This window comes from Vanessa atalanta, chromosome 8 (assembly GCF_905147765.1).
Source record: "Vanessa atalanta chromosome 8, ilVanAtal1.2, whole genome shotgun sequence".
NCBI classification, from domain to species: domain Eukaryota; kingdom Metazoa; phylum Arthropoda; class Insecta; order Lepidoptera; family Nymphalidae; genus Vanessa; species Vanessa atalanta.
This window is the reverse complement of record NC_061878.1, coordinates 4,396,241-4,418,227: the sequence shown is the minus strand read 5'-3', so window position 1 is coordinate 4,418,227 and position 21,987 is coordinate 4,396,241. Positions and strand designations below refer to the sequence as shown.

General features: G+C 31.2%; 1 long non-coding RNA gene across 1 annotated transcript in view; it reads right to left on the bottom strand.

Annotated features, from left to right (window-relative positions):
* Positions 1 to 315: 315 nt before the first annotated feature.
* LOC125065685 overlaps positions 316 to 21,987 on the bottom strand; it is a 66,227-nt gene continuing 44,555 nt past the window's right edge. The window contains exon 3 of the long non-coding RNA XR_007119636.1: positions 316 to 530. This is a non-coding gene — a long non-coding RNA (uncharacterized LOC125065685). The remainder of the gene's footprint in view (positions 531 to 21,987) is intronic.

Here is a 21,987-nt window from a genome sequence, read left to right as displayed (position 1 = left end):
CCGAATTCAGGGAATTACAAATCAGGCTTAAAATGTTACACAGAAAATTAATGATTATCTGCTAATGATTCTATGAAATATTATTCTAAGAATTTATATTATTATCTATTGAAAAGGATATGGATTTGTGATGAGTTTGAGACACCAACTTCTAGGCCGCGTGTCCTGTGTCAAATACCTGAGGGCTACTGGAGTAAAGCCGGGAAAGGGTAGGCCTTGGCCCACCGTACTCTCCGTGCTCAATCCACCCTCTGAGTCCGATTCCCCCCCTTCAGAATCTGAACACCCCCCACTCGAGTCCGACCCACCCTCGCGGTACCCGTAGTAAGGCATCTCCCGTTCTCCCGACATTCACTTAACTTATAAGCTCATTTTATCACTTATTCTACACTACACTATTATTTCACCATCTTCGGAAGACCTTCAACTGTATAGATAGGTGTCGCTTTGGATTGGTAATGAGTGCGTACACTGTTCTACCAGGGAGTGAGAAGAGAGCTCCATGATTTTGGAATGTGAAGATTTAAAACCTGCAACAAAGAAAAAATACATTAGATCAAATACTACTCAATATAAAAGTTGTATGATTTAGTTATCTAAATAAATCTAAAAAGTTTTTTTATTTTTAGATACTCAAAAACAAGTTTAATACGGGAAAAGTATTCCACATTTTTATTAGAGTAACAGACTTTAAGTGCTGACCCAATTTATTAATCAACGATTAAACAAAACGAGTTATTTTTTAAAGAATATTTGAGGAGTTTTTTGAGAACATACCGACATACTTACGTTCGTATATACAAATCGAATTGAGAAGCTCCTTTTTGTAGTTCAAAAAGGACTAATGAATGAAGGAAGTTATAAATTATTTATTGATAATTTCGTACTAAGTTGAAGATATTTTCTTTAATCATAATTAGAATTTATCGCATAATGAACGCTATTTAAGTTATAAGTGCTTTTTACTGAGTACCGATCATTCTAGAAATATGTTTTGAAACCATTGATATCAAATACGTTTGATGTGTTTATAAATATACTATATATATATTAATATTCATATTTAATACAAAACGCAATTCAACGGGGACTATATTATAATATTCCAGTACTTTCCCCACCATTCCTCGTCATAATTCTTAGATTAAAGAAAAAAAAAATTTAATAATTTTTTAGAAAAATACTTTCTAGTTTTTATTACAATATGTTAATCCATAAATTGTATGACATATTTGATATTTTTTTTAATATATAATAGTCAATAATAATAATAATATGTTACCGATTTAAAAATAAATTAAATTTGACCTAATATAAAAGCGTGGAACTCTTTAGAGCTAACATGAATTTTTCACTCGAAATCGTTATTATACTTTAGAAATAATTTTAACGACGTATATAAAATATGAATCAAATTTCGTAACCGTGTTTTTATGAAACCCTTAGAAGATTCCGTCCCTTCATTAAAGGGTATGCTAAAAGTACCAAGAACTTGTTAAAAAAAAACTCAAGAAAAATTGTCGTGATTTTAAGGAGCAAGATAAAAAAGAGCGCTTTGTGGCGCGCAATGAGGGCAATCCTCATTTGCTCAACGGATGTTGAAATATTTTTATCACAAACAAAAATTTTACAGCTAACAATTAACTTGAGTTCAGAGGCACGCGTTGCCAAATTACCGGAGCGTACGCTTTGTATGAAAATTGATGGCCACATCATGAAATTACATGAGCTACATCAGAAAGTTCATGCGAAATTGTATGTGACATACCAACTTAATGATAAAAAAATCTAATTTAGTTCATCCATTTGTAAATAAACACTGTATTGAAAAGGATCGCTCGCCTTTGTTTGTTGTTTTATTTAATAAAAATGGATCATTTATATTTGATTTCTAATCGGAAACAGACAGATGGATCACCTGATATGATTTGGATTACCACAGCCTTTACAGGGTGAGGCGTGGGGTAGAAATGGCAGGAAATAAATCGGGACATATTTTCATGTAGTATTTTTGTGAAAAGATTTTTTTGAATAAAACGAATTCCATGAGAAATTACTCTACGTTGTGTAACCCTATACAGTATGAATGTCTTTGAATATACTATATTATTTTATATAAATTCATGCTTCGTAATTTTAAAATATAATAAAAACTGTTATGTGAAAGGTTCATAAAAATGTAAAATTATATTATATCATAATCACTTCAAAAATCACGGTATGAGAATGTAATATGTAAAATAATATCATAAGAACGTAACATACGTTTTATATATTTGTAAGTGTGAACGTATAAAGCAGGTGCTGCACTCAAAAAATGGATGAACTGTAATGAGATGCTGATTGAAAGGTGAAAGAATATTCAGTAGTATATAAGTCGAGGTGATGATGATCAATGTTAGAGAAGAACACGCTGACCCTAATAAATGCAATCAAGTGAGAGAAACAAAATTTAAAAAAAAATCTTTATTCATGTAGGCTTCTAAGATTGCGTCACAGTAGCATGCGAAAGCGATTCTGTGGCGTCCCCTGAAAAGACGGAGAGGGTACCGTTTTTTAGTGGGTATTCCGGTGTACTAAGCGCAGTCCTGGGCTCCGGTGAGTCCCACATACCCGCCCACTTTACTGGGGAAACGCGTAATGCGTTTTTCCATCGAGTAAAAAAAGGCTAATAAGATTACTTCTGAATTATCATGTTACGTATTGAATTAAATGCAAAACTACCACCGTTTCGGAAAGCAGATTCTACCGAGAGTAACTGGTAATAAACTCAGGAGTTGCTCTTTACCACCACTTTAATTAGAGAATATTTCAATAAATTACAATTAAAATTATATATATCCTGCCTAAAAATCAACAAATACGTCCACGCTTTTTTATCAGAAATATAATCTTGTATTGAGTAGCATACCTTAATTATCGTTGTTTTTTTTCACATTTTTATTTTTTTTATTTGGTCAAGTTAGAATGATATACGACACCCTTAAGATAATTAATTATAAAATATGATATTAATACAGTGACAACTGCCTAACTGTTAAATCAAAACATACATTTAATCTGAAAAACTAATATTAATTCAATTTCAATCAGTTAATCCTTTTTAATTTGATAGTTTTATTCCAAACAAGTTGTTACTTCCGACTAAACTTTAGTAATCAGCTAACTTCTTGCTTACTTAAGAAGTTGACTGATTATATGTCGATCGATCGTACTGTCCCTTGTGTATGTCGCAGCCAACTGGTTAAATTAGCCTTTTAGTTAACAGCCTACACACTTTACCAGGGTATCGCAGCAAAAAAAAGGATTGGGCTTAGAATTCCGCCGCACGATTTTGGAGTAACAATGTGTTGTGAAATATGGTCTATTTGATATCTTATATGGCCATGATATAATTAAGCAAATATTTAGAAGAGTTCGGTTTATATGATGGACAACATTTACACCTTCCGATTTACGCAGAACGATCTATGTCATGTTTTTCATTTCGGTACCAGTCGCATAAAATTCAGAGATACGCAATCGTCAAGTCAATAAAATATCGTGTAACTTGCGAGTTCATATCTATGTCGTTATGTTTTATGCATATTTCGTTACCCTCTTTATGGTACTAAATGGTATTTAATGGTATGGATGTTCGCCAAACTATGCAAAATATTTCAAGAATCGCTTTTGTGACGATGTATCTAACAGAGCAGTAAAATAAATAATTAGGTATGTTTACAACATTTTCAAATGCAATAAAAAACGTTACGACTCTTATATTTAATAAAAACAAAGACAAAAAATATCTATGATATTTCTTGTTACAAATAATAATAGCAATAAACTATGCAAAATACATTAATAGACACGCACTCTTATAATGGTTTGTAATATTTATGTATTTTACATAGAGTGCACAATGTGACTTTGAATAAAAAAAATAAAAAGGTCATCTGCATTTATAAACGCAAAAAATATGGCTACAAAAACTGAGAAGATTTTATTTTTATACTTGGTAAAGTTTATTATTATATCAAAAAATAGCAAAAGTCTTATACGAAAGACTACGTTGAAAGGGTTTTTAAAAAAATGCATGTCAAATATAATCTTGCTCTATGTCATCGTGTTGATGTGTGTCGCCTGTGTATATAAAACACAACGAACTATTGGTCGTCCTTTATTATGACGTAACATCTGCATGTACGGCCCTTTCACGACTTTGTAAATTCTCATTCGCTACTATAAAAATGCAATACTTTGTATTGCTACATTCCAATTTCATCGGTGAGTGAGCCGAAATAATTGCAGGTATCAGGAATAAAACATTTTCTATTTTAGTGTTGTCGCATTGTCAATTTTAGGAATAGGAATTCCTATGCAAGCCGAGCCGAGATGGCCCAGTGCTTAGAACGCGTGCATCTTAACCGATGATTGCGAGTTCAAACCCGGGCAAGCACTACTGAATTTTCATGTGCTTAATTTGTGTTTATAATTCATCTCGTGCTCGGCGGTGACGGAAAACATCGTGAGAAAACCTGCGTGTCTAATTTTAACGAAATTCTGCCACATGTGTATCCACCAACCCGTATTGGAGCCGCGTGGTAAAATATAATGCTCCAAGCCTTCTCCTCAGGGAGAGGAGGCCTTAGCCCAGCATTGGGAAATTTACTGTTAATGTAATGTATGTAATTCCTATGCGCATTGCTCGTCTGCCTCTCTACAACAAATAAGTTATATTTTGCGTTGTATGTAGTAAAGAAATAGCCTTCAAATGTTTTTATTTTCGACACAAACCTTCTCAGACAAGGAAAACGTTGGAGGATTTATATGTTGCTAAATTGAATGGCTTAAAATGAATTATAACAATACACAAAATTACGGTGATTGCCTGGATTTACACCACGCACTTCGAAAAAAATCGACGTGTTCAATCCACTGAACTAAGTCAACAACGATAACCAGCATGAATTTATGTTAACATCTCAATCTGGTATATATTAAAGCTTGAAGTAATAAAGATTGCCTGCATACTCGTATCTGCGATGAATGTTATTTGAGTATCATAATTTTCTTTACTATGTATAAAGTAAAGCCCATCATACAGCATTTTATGATACCGTTATGTAGCTGCGAAATATTATGTAATACATATTGGAGTTTGGAAGGTTACTTATAAGATTACTTTGTGAACTTTTAGAAACAACTAAAAGATTGATGTTGTACCTGACGAACTGGTAATTGTATAAGTTTTCTGCCATCAAATAGCTAGACGGACAATAGCAATAATTTCATTGTTGTATTACTTACTAATAGAAGTTTGAGTGAACAATATAATTAAACAAGAAATGTTATATCTTTAAAAGGATTGAGTTTTAATTAAGCTATTATTTATACGTACAGGTAACTTATTATAAGGCTGTGAAACATTATATTTTTCTTAGCATATTGTATTTTGGGTAGGGTTAAATGTAATGTATTTATTTTTGTTGTGTTATGTTTGTAACTTTTTGCAGTGAATATAATATTAGTGTGCGTAATATCCAAAAGAAATATCGGTACTAAAGTGTTAATGGCACCTCAGCAAAGAAATTAGACATTTTTTTTTATAATAAAATAACCGCTGTTTTTTGCTGCAAATGCGATTTACCAAATTATTATTTGTATGTACAATAAAGTACATAAAAAAAATTATGCAATATCAACATTGTATATTGATTTTATTCCTATATTTTTTCTAGCTTCAAATAAAGACATCAATTTTCACGAACAATATACGTATTCTTTGCACATTGTGAAAAGTTTTAAATGATTAAAAATGATCAAATAAATTGTTCTCTTTAGTTACCTATCTGTGAAGCTCATTTTGCAACCATACTCTATCTTTTTCTTGCTGATCTGTCTCTCATAATGGTGGACAGTGACAAATATGTTTTAAACAGATTGTTATTAATAAGCAACTAATTAATTTCTCTATTTTTTTTGAATTGGAATCTCTGCAAGTGAATTATATTAACTTGTGTTGCATAATTATCTTTTTGGTATGGTGAGAGACTGCGATAAAGATATCTTAATATTTAATTTAATAAAAAATAAAAAAAAGAACTATAGAGACAGCACTTTTCAGTTACTAACAAACGCAACAAACGGCATTCCCTTCAGTGTGAAACGAGTGTGTATTGGTTTTGAGTTTGTATTCGCTGTTGTTGCTTCAATATAATGTTCCGCACGCTCCATTTGCCTCTTGTCTTGTAATTTGAGGCTTAGAAAAGATTCGGTGGGCTTTAATTTTAGCTTCTTTAAGTTGTAGTTTGTATGTGTTTCTTTAATTTTTTTTTATTGCATCATTTGTTTTTTTTTTGTAACATATTCATACTTTATGTAACTTAAGTAACACTTCCGTTATCGTAGCAAAGTTACGTATATTTATGAGGATAAAAGTTTTATCTTAATATGCTCAGTCTATCTTTGTTCACTTATTTTTCCGTGATGCTTGACTAATACAAATTACAATTTTACAATAGACAATACGCATGTACTTTAAACATTTTCGTCGGCCTAGTCAAATATTCTAATGAAACAAAAATATTTTGTCTATTACGTCGTTGAATTGCCTTCATACATATAGCACTGTATCTCATTAACCGTAGTGCCTTTACAGACACCGAAGAGATATGGCAATTAACATTACTGTGGGACTTTGGTCGATACGGGTTTATGTGAGCGAGGAATACGCTCGAAACGACAGCCATAAAGGTTTGTGGCCATATTATGAATTCGAATGTTTTAAACAAGGTTTTTTTTTTTAAATTATAAACTTATAATTCATGCGACGAAGAAATTTCGTAACGTTTACTTAGTAGTAAACGATATTAATTTCATTTGATAAACAAAAAAATGGGTACTTTTATATTTAGCTGGTTTCCGCCCGCGGCTATATCCACGTGAAGGGATGCGTATGTCAAGTATCCAATGTCATTTTATTTACCCCTGACAAAGAATATGCAAACATCAGGATGATCGGTTGAGAAGTTAAGGTAAAAGAACAAAGAACTCGTATCGCTTAAGATTAATTCGTATGAACGTTTTTATGAATAACATTTTCAATGCGCCATTATAATGATATATGCTAATAATATCATAATTCGAAGTACATTACATGCTATGATTTAGAAAGGGAATGACATCCTGAACAATCCATCACGGTAAAGAGGCCATATAAATGGACTCCGCGTGGCGAGTATTAATCATTCGTGACAAACTAACAACTCCATACCAATCGAGTCAGTCGAACACGTAGAAGTAATAAATCAAAAGTTTACATGTGTCTGGCACATGTCTACTGAACTTAACTTTAAGCGTTCGTTACGGAATAACTCTTAGTAATAGATTAATACTAAGTTTTATTAAATACAACTACAGGGTAACGTCACAAAGGCGATTTATAATACAGATGACCCCATCATGACAGGATGACCAAATACCATTCAGATCAACCTGGCAATCAAGAATTCCTACAAGATTCAGAATCTTATGGGTCAATTGACATCAATACATGAAAGGTAACTGATACTACATTCAATAAATATAAGGAAATATAAACATGCAGACACATCAAACTACTGAGTTCAAAATTATAGAATGTTTCACGTCTAGATAATACGTCTTCAGTGATTGGAAAGATAAAATATTAAAAAAACAGTGCTAGGAAAAAGCCGATGTTCTAGTAAAAATATTGGAACTTATTTCACTGTATTAGTTGAAGTATTTTGCAGGTTGGTGTATAAGCATGTGGTAGAATTTCATCCGACATACTCATGTGCCAGATTCCTTACGATGAATCTTTCACCGCCAAAAACTAAATTAATTTTAAAAATTTAGCATATAGTGCTTGTTCGAATGTGAACACATGATCCGTTGTAAGAATACACATGATATGTTACACACTGTAGATCATCTTAGTAGTAGTAGTAAAGCCTCTCTTACTGACACATTGTCATTGTCAGTCCTATCATGACGTTTAATCTTGTTTAAATTAAAAGAACTTAATTGCACAGATATCATAAAAAACAGATATAGATATATGAGCAAATTAAAAGCGTGTATGGTAGGCATTTTCGGCATAGTGATATCAGGCAACCTTTGTGATAAAACCTTAACTATATATTGAAAAAAATTAATAATATAAGATAATAAAGGGTGTATAATATAAGATATAATAATTAGCACATATTATAATGATAACAAAAATAAACCAATTATTTGTTTATTTTTAACGACACTTGTGTACATGGCATACATATTTCTTGTATTTTATAACACGCACTCTAAAAATTGCACAAAATATTACGACTTGTATGATGTTTTTTTTACACTTGATATAAATTAAATTTTCGAATCAAATTTAATATTATTATGGATGTTAATTTTTCGAATATTTGTAAATTAAATAATGTATAAAAATTTCAAAAACATCACATTACAGAACCATCTCGTAAAGTAAATAGAAGTTATATAAAAAATAAATATATTTTGTACATTATTTTTTCATAGAAAAAGTTGGACGATATTATTTATCTTTCCTATTTTGGTTTACAGGGATGAAATCTTATTACAAACTTCAATCATTTCTGATTATAAAGTTCGGATATTTTTTTATGAAAAGAAAATTTCAGACGGTATTTTTTTTAGTCTCCAGTTATTTGAGAAATTCGGCATTTTTATCAGGAAAAACAACCGTTTTTACATTAAGTTACAATCATTTATTGACATTTCTTTTCTCTCTTTTCTCATTCCTGTCTAAAATAAATGAGAATTTCAGGAATAAGTTCTATAATAATATTGTTTTCCAACAAATAGCGTTGCTTAATAAGTTAAACTAGGGATACCCTTATTATGATGTATAGAATTACAGTTTAGTACAAAAGTATAAGTTACGACCCGCGCTCTTAGTTGGCAAGCCTTATGAAAAACAGACTATACGAAGCAAATAATTTAACATTCTGACTACACTGATGCTGGTGAAGGATGCATGTTACGTAAATAGTAGATTCTAAGTTTTCTTATGCCTTATTGTTTGAATTTGTGTACGAGTAAGTTTGGCAAATATTGTTAAATATATTAAGGTATTTAATAACGACTGTTTTGCCAACTTATCGAACGAATATTCTCGTTTTCGTTTTCTGAGACAATTAATTAAAGTCGATGTTTTTTTGTTTTTGTTGCATTTTTATGTATGTGTAAATATGTATGTATTATGTATGTATTTGTGTAATTACATGTTATTTATGCATGAGTGCAAGGATGAGAAGATGTTTTGTTGTGTGTATAATAATATAACAAATTTAATTGTCCATTACAATTCATTGCAGGGTAATAATTTATAAATGACTTTTATGTTTTATTGTATGATTAAAGGGCAAATGAACACTTTATCAATAGAAACAGTGACTTATGCATTACTAGTATAGTAAGCCAACGCCAGCAATCAAAAACATTCTCCTTAAAGGTCACATGTGCAAATGGGTTACAGATACCGTTTGTAACAACATTTGACTTTTATTTTGTATTATAATTGATTTAATAAAGTTGAAATTGAGTAAAAAATAATATTCTTAATATTATAATATTAATATTCAAACATCTTGCAATTCCCTAATTTCACAAGTGACGTAACTACATTCGATGCCAAGGGTTCTAGTGCTCTTTTAAAATACTGAAACGCGCGTAATTTTTGATGATTAACGGTACATTACTGTCTTGTGATTAAGTATTGATTTTAAATATTATTATAGCGTTAATTTATATAATATAACAAATATTTCTCATTATTTCAGTCTATTGAATTCAGGGAAACAAATTTTATTATATATTATTTAAAATAGTATCGACTGCACTATTTTAGTTATAAATCAGTGAAGCACGTGTCTTGAATGACCGCCTACGTGGACGGTTACCGCATACCGATATATATAATTATATATGTACCAGCATAGCTAACAGGCTCAATAGGTTAGTGTTATTTTTGATCGGTGTCTGTGACTCCAGACGGTGAATGATGTGACAATGTCTTGGACTCAAATAGAGTTCTTACTCTGATTAGGATTTATATGACAAGTCATTGTTCTAGTGGCTAGTTTTTTGCATGAATTCCGATGTTTTTGGGTCCAAATTCTATGTCAGGCCAATAAAACGTAACTGTTGTTTTTGTCAAGAAAAGCAATCCAGAGTTAATTAGTTGGCAATGTTTCCCGTGCTATGTAAAGTCGATGGACACCTGAACTCTCTAATATTCAGTCGAATCGTGACAGCAAAAGTACAGTTACAGCAATAGGCAGTGTACACACTTTTGAGGATATATTATAATGTCTCCTACATAGGTGACTTGATATTACGAAATAAAGGAAAAAACCATATTTGAAATGTTAAGGTAAAAACTAAAATGGTAATGTAATTTAAGTATTTTATGAAAATCATTTTTTTCGCGCCTTGGGATTTAAGACCGAGTCGTATGCCATGACGGCAAACGTTACGTGGCATATGAGTCACTGATATGCTCTCTTATACCATCATGTCTTTGCCGCCGCTGTGTTCTTGTGAACCTTGTGAAGGTGTTGTGCGAATGTCATATTACCAAAGAATTTGACCTTTTTCTTCGGGTAAAAGTTAAAGGATTACTCTTTCCTCTTAAGTTACTCAAATAGTATGTACTTTATAATATTTTAATGCGTGACTTTTATTGAATTTTTTTCAATATATCTTTGAACTTATTTCAAAATTGTTGGTGTAATACTAAAACAGGTCTAAAATATACACAACAAACAGCTACAATAGGTTAGTATTGCTCTAGAACGGTGTCCGTTATTCTAGACAGTAAACTTAAACATATCTTGAACTGTTCGTCTAAGATTTTAATAAGAACCTTGTGAAATTACCAACATTCAACTAGACATTCAAAACTCAGTATGATCTTGACCTAATAGAATAGTAATAAAATATTTCAACTGGGTTTATGTTTTCCGACGAGGACATATGAATTGGATGGTTGGAAATAATATCGATGTAAGAAGTATTAATAAGATTAGTTTTAGCATTTATATTAATAGGGTCGTGACTTGAAATAGTAAGGTTTTAATTGGTTTTCGGTTTCAAATTGATTTTTTACATGATGTACCGACCTAACATCACTGTACTAATCCATCAAATAATGGACGATATAAAAGTGTGAGAAAAACTATACCGATTCCTTTTTTTTAGTTGTTAATTAATAGTCTTTGTCAATAGTAAATAATAATTAGCTAATTCGCGAGATTCTCCAGTGGTTAAAACAAATGAAACGTAGGTGTAGACTTGGTTGTTGGGCTTTGTGCAAGCCCGTCTGGGTCGGTACCACCCACTCATCAGATATTCTGCGGCCAAACAACTGTACTCAGTATTGTTGTGTTTCGGTTTGAAGGGTGAGCCAATGTGACTGCAGGAACAAGGGACATAACATCTTAGTTCCCAAGGTTGGTGGCACATTGGCGATGTAAGGAATGTAATTGTCTATGGGCAGTGGTGGCCACTTGACATCAGGTGACCCATATGCTCGTCCGCCAAGTTATACCATAAAAAAAGACAACAGATGGACAGGGTTACTTTCACGTTTATAATATTAGTATAGATGTGTAATAATATAAATTATGTGTAATAAAATTAGTAATTGAAACAAATTTTCATAATTTTGTCCGTACCAGATCGTTGATAATAATGTCATTTAAATTAATATTTACTATTATATAATTAAATTAATGAAGGCTTAATTTATATACAACTTCCTATTCAAAATCGTTAATAAAAATTACACATTATATTAAAATTTTAATCAACATGCAACCTGTATATTTAAAACGATTTATTATTAATTTTCATTACGATTCTTTACAAATTCACTCAAACGACAAAATGTATTAATTAAATATTTATACCTCTGTATTATATAATAATTCATATCCTTTACCTTATAATAAGCAGTGAATTTGTTATCATGTACTTATTTAGTATCGGTGATTTCTTATTGATAAATAATTGTCAGCCGCTGGAGTTCAAGCTTGATTCATAACAAATTTCATCGAATTCGGTTCATTTGTTTGGCTGTGAAAGAGCAACAGACAGACAGAGTTACTTTCGCATTTATAATATTAGTATAGATGTTTTAATATAATGTCTTAAGCAATAATTAAAAAGGCGAAAGATTTATACGTTTTTACGTGGAAAATGCTCCAAGCCTCAAAGGGAGAGGACGCCTTTAGCCCAGCAGTGGGTAAATTTACAGGCTGCTTATGTAAAATGTAATGTATGTATGTAAGCAATAATTAAAGCGGCTAATACATTTTCCAAATTAATATATTACTAGATGAAAACCCGGCTTTGCTTCGGTAAAATAAATAAAACAAAACAAATACGATTTATTTACTTTTTATTTATATATGATTTATAAACGATGTGATTATCAAACATTTATATTTTCTATTTAGGTGGTTAAATATAACAATAATCATCACCTCATACAGCTTGCTGAAAGCACCCGTAAACGTCAAACATGGCCGCCCGTTCAACTGTTATGTTATTGAATTTCAAAATATCTCGATTATATTTTTCGATATATCTTGTCGACTAAAAATCATTCAATCAATCATTATTTTATAACGATAATTGTAGATAAGTTCGATTGGATCTATCATAGACCTCCAGGAATTATAAATATAGATATGAACCAATTTTTATAAGTAAATGATAAAAAATGGCTATATATTTAGTTATAAAAATGAAATCAGTAACAATAACATTATTACGTTTTATTACAATGTGGTTGTGTTACGAATCACGTGACCTACGAAAATATATCCCATTTAGTCATTAGTGCATCATTTTCAACGAATAAAACATTTATTTGAAGCTTTAATTGTGTTCTACACGGAACGCTTTTATATAGACTGATACATAATGGCGTCGAAGGTAATTTATTTTTATAATTAAAAGTTAGTGAGTTCAACAAGTTTCTACAACAAATTTAATGCATTTTTAAGAATCGTTTTAGATTCTGAGCTGATGAGAGGATGACTGAGCACCCGCAATGTGCGCGGTATAACAAATTAGACCACTAACCAATACTGATACAGCTCTATTAGTACACATATTTTCATTACCTTATTTTATATTTTTTCACCATTCAAAACCGAACACAATAAAACTAAGTATTCCTTTTTGGCGGTAGAATATCTGATGAGTTGGTGGGTCCTACCCAGACGGCCTTGCACAAAGCCGTACCACCAAGTTAATAATGAATTCATCTAAAATAGTAACTATCGAGTTTATTTTGGTATAATCTAAGCCACGAACCGGCGGTAGTCTTACATTTAATTTACTTTGTAAAGCTTATTTGAGTAGCTTTTAATATTTCTTTGTGAAATTGGATGCACAAATATTTAATTTAAATTATCTTCTTGATATAGCTTAGAAGAGTATTCACTAAATATTATATTAACGAATAACTTTAACATATTATGTAACTTGGTGGTAGGGCTTTGTGCCGGTCCGGGTAGGCACCATCCAGTCATTATATAAGCTACAACCAAACAGCAATACTTAAAACCGTTGTGTTTCGGTTTTAAGGGCAAGAGAGCCAGCGTAACTACTGGCACAAGAGACATAAAATCTTAGTTCTTAAGGTTGCTGGCACATTGGCGTTAATCCCTTAATAATAATAATAAATATCAAACCTCCCGGTTTGATATTTTCACGGCGATGTCTATGGACAGTGGTGACGTTTTATCATCAGGTGGTCCATTCGCCCGACCGTCAAACTATTTTATAAAATAAAACAACATTCGTTTCCCATCGCGGCTACGCTCGTATTTGTCTTTCTGCAGGTCAGGTGTTAAGCAGTCACGTTCGTTTCTACGCCCTTGACAATCCTTATGCAAAATTTAATGACGATCGGCTCATTAATTGAAATATGAAAGCGTAACAAACCAATTCACATTCACAAATAACGCACACATTTATAAATTATAAAACAAACTTGATATTAATTATCTGTATGTTTAAATGAAACTTTTTTCTTTTTTAATTGAGTGAATTAATAACTTGAATACCTATTTCATCAAGCTACCCACCCTCATTAATTAGGCGGTACGTCTGTTGCGTAATATAATGATTTGACGTCATAACTCACCCGCCGCAGCTTTAGAACGACATTAGTCAAATGAGTGATTATGTTCGTGTTAATTGATAAAACAAGCGTAAATATCCTATTTTATGAAATCTGTGGTACGGCACTATGACCTGTCAAGTCACTACTGCCTTATTCCTCTAGTGGCTTTATATAAGTCCACAGGTTCGGAGGTCTTTCGGGTTCAAACTCCACTTCGGGCCGATATAAAAGTTATTGGGTTCATCTGTTGGATAATCCTCAGTTACAGACCGGAGTTTGGAAGTCGATGTTCCGTCCCATAGGATGAGGAATGTGCATCCGTGTTTGGTACACATGTCTACTCTTGTAGGCCGGTATCCTTTGAGATTGGCCGGTGTGACAGAAAGCTGTCAGGATGACATTATTATTATAACTGATAAGTTAAGTATTCAAATCAAAATATACTTCATTCAAATTTTTGAAGCTTTTGTAATTTTTAATAACATTGATTAAATATAATATCGGTCCACATAACGGTACGATAAAAAATAAATAAATCCTAATTAAACTTTTTGATGCTTCGACGCGGCCGTCGTGACATCTCACAAGCCCTCGTGTAAGGTACCTGGAAGAGAAAGGTTCTGCAATATATGAAGTTCCCGCTCGGCCATATACATATATGGCCGAGAGGAAGGAAGTTATATGGAAAGCATACGTAGTGCTATATTCTAAAAACTTTAAAAAAATATACTCTAAAAGATTTAAAGGCGATTATAATAAACATATATATTTAACATTAATCTGAAAAGCAGTTGTCGGAAAACGTTACAGTTCAGCCTATATTAAAGACTTACTTATTTCAAAGTAGCATAACAAATTAAAATTTCCCCCCTTATATCATTGAGCAAGTATTAAAACAATACTAAAACTGTTTACAAAATAAAGCGACGTAAATTTTCTCATTTCATAATTCACTTGCTCCACTTTTGAACGTAATTACTCAAATGACTGATCACGTATATACACGTACGTATAAATTGCTGTCATAAATGTTTAACGTGAACTCGACTTTGTGCAAGTAATAATACAAGAATATTATTACCTACTTTAAAAAATAAAGAAGAAGGTATAATAGGTAGTTGAGTCGAGTTGATTCAGCGGTTCTTATGTAAATGTTAACCGGAGGTTACGGGTTCAAGACCGGACAAACACCACAGATTTTTTACTTGCTAGCCGTGCTCCTATCATCACAAATTCAACAAACCAAAATTTTAATAAATAACTTTGTATTGCTGTTTTAGGATTTGAAGGGTTAGTCAGTCAGGAAAATTAAAGTTTATCCAAAGCGATGGTACATTAAAATTATAATGGAATACAAACATAAAGAGTGTGTAACTTATGTGTGTGTTTAAATGTTAGTTAACCTTTACTTCATAATAATATCCATACTGCCCAAGTTAGGCTGAATTCATTCTTTTAAAAAAAAACAAGATTTTTTTAAGGGATATCCCAAAAAATTGGAATATGCACATGATTAGCTAAGAGTAAAACACTTCTGTCAGCACGCACAAATATAACTTTTGGTTACGTTGAAAATAACCATTTCATAATAGGGTTATTTCTAACAATGTCAGAACGTTTATTTTCATAACGCGAACGTCAATATTTTCATCCTTATGGGTTGTTTAATGGCTCAATTGTGAATTGAAATATGTTTGAAACAAGAAGTCGGAAAGGAGTAATTTATCTTTTTTCATATTAATCAATAAGTAGAATTATTGCTTTCGAACACTTAAAAATCACTTTAAATAAAAACGCAATATCGGTATTTGAGCACAGTTTAATTCTATTTTCCAATCTTAAAAAAAAGGCTTTATACTCAAAGACTGCCGAAACATTGAACTCATGTTATTTGACATTGAAATATTAATCCAATAGCTTCCAATGAGTTCCAAATGTAAATCATGTAATTTGAGTTAATTTAAAATCTTAAAGAAAAAAATAAGTTTTTATATTATGGAACTCGTCAAAATGCCAAATGAGAACAATTTCGAAGATTTTACTGGTAGCCATTAAAAAGCTGCACTATGATTTGATGGATGTTTGATGGTACTCATTTTTTCTATTATCATTCAAATTGCATACGCTTTTACATATTTTCAATTTATAAATTGATAAATTAATAACATTCTAGATTTATCTATAGAATACAATAAAGATTATTTTCGGATTAAATTCTTAAAGCAGATTATTTATTATCCAGACACGTTGAGTAGACCGGCTGCATTTTATCTCACAGATAATAAAAAAAAGTAATAACGACGTCAAAATATTTATTTGTAACTAAAACGATAGTAGTTTTATTGAAAACTTCATGACGCGAATAGCGTATATTTATTGTGACGTCGCTATACCGTTCAAACTTTATCGCATAGCAACTGACAGTAAATCCTAACATAGGCTGATTTATTGTGTACACAGGCTATGATAATTCGGGCAAAGCCGTTGTGATCGGTATTGACAGCTGTCGGTGGAAATGAATAAAATGAGAAATTACAGTTCCATTTGGGCTTACCTGTTGAATATAATATTACAATCCATAAGGAAATAAAATATATTTAATTTCTTTCAAGTAATTATGATGATTAAAATATACTGAGTGTATTTATTAATCTGTAATAAAAATAGACATTAACGGCTAATAAATGTCCTAAAAGAAGGCATGGAGCTAATTTCATCGTTGCTCCAATGCTTATTCTTGGATATAAAAGTGGCAGAATTTTATCCGACACAAGCATGATTTATTCGCCTCTAAAAATGATTTGAAAAATGAACACAATTAAAGCACAAGAAAACTCTGTGTTAGTTGTACTGATTTAAACCCGTAACCCGTATCCGTCTTTGGTAAAGCTCTTCGCGCTCCAATTACTGGGTCTTATTTTATTTTCTACATATTAACTCCCAAAAGATTAAGATTAGAGAACCTTATAGTTGATTACATTATTTACATTTAAAAGCAGAACAGAGTAAAAACTGTTTTCTCGACTGCCAGTAACATAACGTAGCCAATATAATAATGTGTTTTCGAATAAATTCATCAGATAATAAGAGAAATGTAATTAGCAGTTCCGTTTTCCGTTGTTTCAGACCATTCGAATATTGTGACCGATTGTTATCTTGTTTCCACTACATTACTTGATAGGAGTCCCTTTGTAATGAAGAGAGATTTATCTTTCCAGTATTACTATCTAAGTAATAAACTGTTTCGTTGGCGTAATGGCTATCTCATAAAACTGTAAATCCTGAGGTTACGGATTCAAATCCCAGATTAGTACAATAATGCCTATTGTGTGTCAGTCTTATGTCAGTTAGTATATTACAATCATCGTAGGCACTTTTTTACGTTTTTGAGTTATTTATATGTGAATCACCGCCGATAGACATTGGCGCTGTAAGACATTTTAACTATTCTCTATATAGCGAATGCACCACCATCCTCGGGAGTTATTGAGAGATCTCACCCTCTTAATTCAAACAAAACAATATTAAGTATTGCTGTTTGGTGGTAGAATATCCGATGAGTGGTAAGTACCCAATCAGATTGCACAAAGCCCTACAACCAAGTATAATATTTCGATAGTATACTGTAGTAGCGTCATTGACTAGCTTTACTAGTAGGCGTTTGGTTCAATTAAGTTCAATAATTTTCTTTTCTACCTTTTCATGTACTTAGATATATACATGGTCGGTATGTTTGCCACATAGCTATATCTTAAGAGGCGTAACACCTATCCAATTTCATAGAGAACGTATTTATGGTCAATAACACTAGCGCAATCATGATTAGTCAGTTTTGAGACGGCCGATGTCTGTTGTTTATCGATGTTTTTTTTTTAATAATTTCACCTGCTCTATCCATGGCTAAATAATTTCATGACTTGCGTTATTTTGTAAACGTTACGCTTACTAATAATATAGTCACACAATAAAAAAGGTGCATGTTTCAGCACAAGTACCAACGTTTCGCTTTCCATACGTAAAATATAAACTCAAAAAACGAATTTAAAATAATATATATCATTTAGTGAAAATGTTATTGTATCATACGTATGAGATGTAATTAATTAGTTATTAATAAAATCGAGTATATTATAAACCGATGTGGAAGGTCAAGAGTGGGGCCTGTTTCATCCAGCGATCGCTTTGTCCGCAATGTTTACGTTATCCGTCTATTTTTGTTATATCTGGCCATTGTTAGTTTGTTTACGGCGCATTGGACGGACTGTGGCACATGCTTGTGGTCTTACGTGTCTTTTGTGGTCTGATTAGCTTCGTATTTATGCGTAGTTATTGGTTAAGATCATTGTTTTTGTAATGCTTGTGGGTAATTTGATTCAGATTGAAAGTAGACAATGTTAAAGACAAGGTATATACTTGATCCATGTTGGTTTCAACTATTCAAAATTAAAATCTATATATACTTTATTCAAGTAGGCTTTCACAAGCACTATTGGATCGTCATTTAACAAACTATATTAAGTGAATCTACCACCGATATGTAGTTACTATTTTTCAACATCTAAAAATACAGTCATGTTAGTTAAATACAATTATATATGTATGTAATATAATTATCCTGCCGGGAAGTCATCAAGTATTAACTTTACGCTTTTTATCATATGTATAATCTGGTATTGAATATTGAATCTTAACCAATGTATTTTTTACAAATGATTTGAATTTATGAAACGGTAAAGTTAAAATTGCTTATTTACCCGTGCGAGTAAAAATTATCTTCGTGTTGCTATTTTTAAACGTGTATATAATATATCATATCATAATCAGCTTAATAAGAGTGAATACGGCGGCAGTTATTATAAATAATATCGTAATTAAAATAAATTATAATTTACTTCAGTCTTCAATCATTGAGCGTAACAAGGGTCAGCATTATATAAGACCCTCATACTTAGCGAATGTAACAAGAAAGAATGATTTATTATATTGTGCGGTTGATATTTATTTAGGTATTCGAAGATTAGCTAGCCGAATATTATTTACGTATACCAAGAGGCATAGTTAATAAAATCGTTTATTTGGTATATTGTATATTTAGCGAGGCAGCTGTATTATTAGATCACAATATTAATACAAGCACACAGGATGGAAATACTGAAAACACAAAATCAAGTTTGCATTCCCAGGCGTTGGTATTGTAAATATATACGCAGTATCAATGAATCTGTGTGTAGTTGGAATGGAAATGTGTTATACAGAATCGGAAAATCAAATGGTTTCTTTCTTGAAAATCATGTAATTTTAATTTAGAATAATATCGACTTGCCTTAACTAAATTATGAATTAATAATATCTGCTCTTTGTTAGAGCGTCAAAAATAAACTATTTTTTTTTATTATAAAGAATATTTATAGAAAAATTGAAAACGATTGCTTTTTTTTAAAAAAAAAATCTTTATGTTTTATATGCATTATAAAGACATTTATTGTTATCACTGATTACTCTGTACAAATAATTACCGCTTCAAACAGTAACAAGAATGCTAGTAGCATTTCCTCGTTGCAGTTCTGGATTGCAATTACGATTTTCTGGACGAAAAACGAATCGCCCTGCTGTCGCCGGTATTAAATTATATCCCATTTAATAAAGAGTGTAATACGATTCAATAGATGGTATCTGAAATGGATTACCCAATTGCATCCGAGCAGCTTGGAGATAGAATTGACATCCTCTATTGAACATTTAATCGACGTTGTAACTAAAAAACTAACCTACCTACTATTCAAAATTGAAAGTCACCGACTAAACGACCTTTATAATAAGTAGACATGTCCGTTATCAACGAAGAGCATGATAAAATATTTATGTGTTAAATAGGTAGCATTACTTTCAATATAATTTAATTTAATGATAATAAAAATATCTTATTCCATTATATATATAAAAAATTATCAAAAACTTATTAAGTGTGTTTTATAATGACCTTATTTCAAAGCATCATCAATTCGACATACGTAATTCTTATTAGTACGCTTTTACATGTGGTTGTACAGAATTCGTTTATATTAAAAGTTTTAAACAAAATCGCAACGCTGCATAAACTAACATCAAAGTCGTGTTCAGCACGCATCCAACTTAAAGATGTTCTAAGAAATTCATTTATTTGTGCGATAAATTTCAAATAACATAATGAAAAGAGAAATAACAATAAATTATGTTTAGTGAACTATTTTATAAATTGAAAATTCAATTAAAAAATAACAATTTGTAATTTGCAATATGGATTTTAACAGGCATATTTAATATTTAAACGCCTTTACCGAAATTGTTTAAGTTCTCGTGTGGCATGAGGATTGATTTGAATAGTGTCTCGTGTGACATGAAATTAAAGACTCGAGATTAGTATATTAATAACAAAATCTTAAGGTATAGATTTGTTCACGAACGAAAACACGTCTTTCCAATTTAAATTATCTATGGTTTTTATTTTTTTTAATATAAATTCTATTCTGAATAATGGAAAATACATTGGTTGACGAATCCATCTTGAGGAAACGTGGAAAAGAATTCTTTTTTTATAATAAGTAAAGTATAATGCACATAAATTATATTTCATAATGTAAGTAATATATTTACGAAGTGTATGAATACATATTTGTCTATTATGACGTTATGTAGCAATGTTATGTAGCAGTTCATGTTCATTCAATGGCGTTTGTTTGTTGATCGCTTTCGTTTGATTCTTCCGTTATTTGAAGGAACTATTATTGTTTGTATGAAAGATATAATCCATTGTAGTGATCTCTACTCTTATTGTGGGAGCGTTGTTTACATTAATAATATCGATTTTGTTATTAGTAAATTGTGCTATAGCTTGCTAAATACTTTATTTATGAAATCGTCATTAAATATAAATAAATATTATTAAATTAAAGTAATCATAATATCGGAGGCACTCTCACACTGCGGAGTTCCAAATTAAGAAAATCTTGTATTAAGGTTATCTGTCAATACTATAAGACCTTTTGAATTTAATAACTTTTATAGTGACGGGAAAGGAACTTATCAGCACAAGCATTACCAAGGTGAGTTACCGTGAACAGGCAAGTGGTCTAAGGGTGGTTAATAATATTCAAAAACATTGTGCAAACTCACTTCAAACACTGGGCTTGCACCGAATGGCAATGAGTAAATAAGCACATGCCCATGATGAAGAAGTTTGGGGTTGAACTTATACATACATATAACTATATAACCTTAAATATTCTATAAATATGGTATAACATGAAGCTTGGAGAATCGTGAATGCTCAATGAATATAACGAGAAGCGAAGCGAAGATTGCAAGTTCAAACGTACGTAATTATCAAGGTATTTTATTGTTTTTTTAATTTGTGTTTTTACTGGTAATTAATTTCTTAATCATAGTGAAATAAAGATAGAGTAAGAGAACGATGGAGCAGCGAGGTGAAATAATGATCAAATCTTTCAAAATATAAATTAAGTCTTAGCTCAGTAGTGGGACGTATTACTTAAATTTTATAAAGCTTACTAAGCTAGTACGGTTTAATAGTTGTTTGCGTATATGATGATTAATTGAAAATATTAACTATAATTACGACTTTACTTTGTCAAAGATTATTACGAGATTAATAGTCTGTGTCTGAAAGATGAGCTAGTGTATTAACTCAACTTTCCAGGGTTCCGATAATATTTGTTAGAAAAACACGCTTGATACAATTACCACAAACTCGTACGAGACAGTCTGTTCCGTTTAACATTTAGTTGACGCATTCGTGTTTTCTGCAGATAATA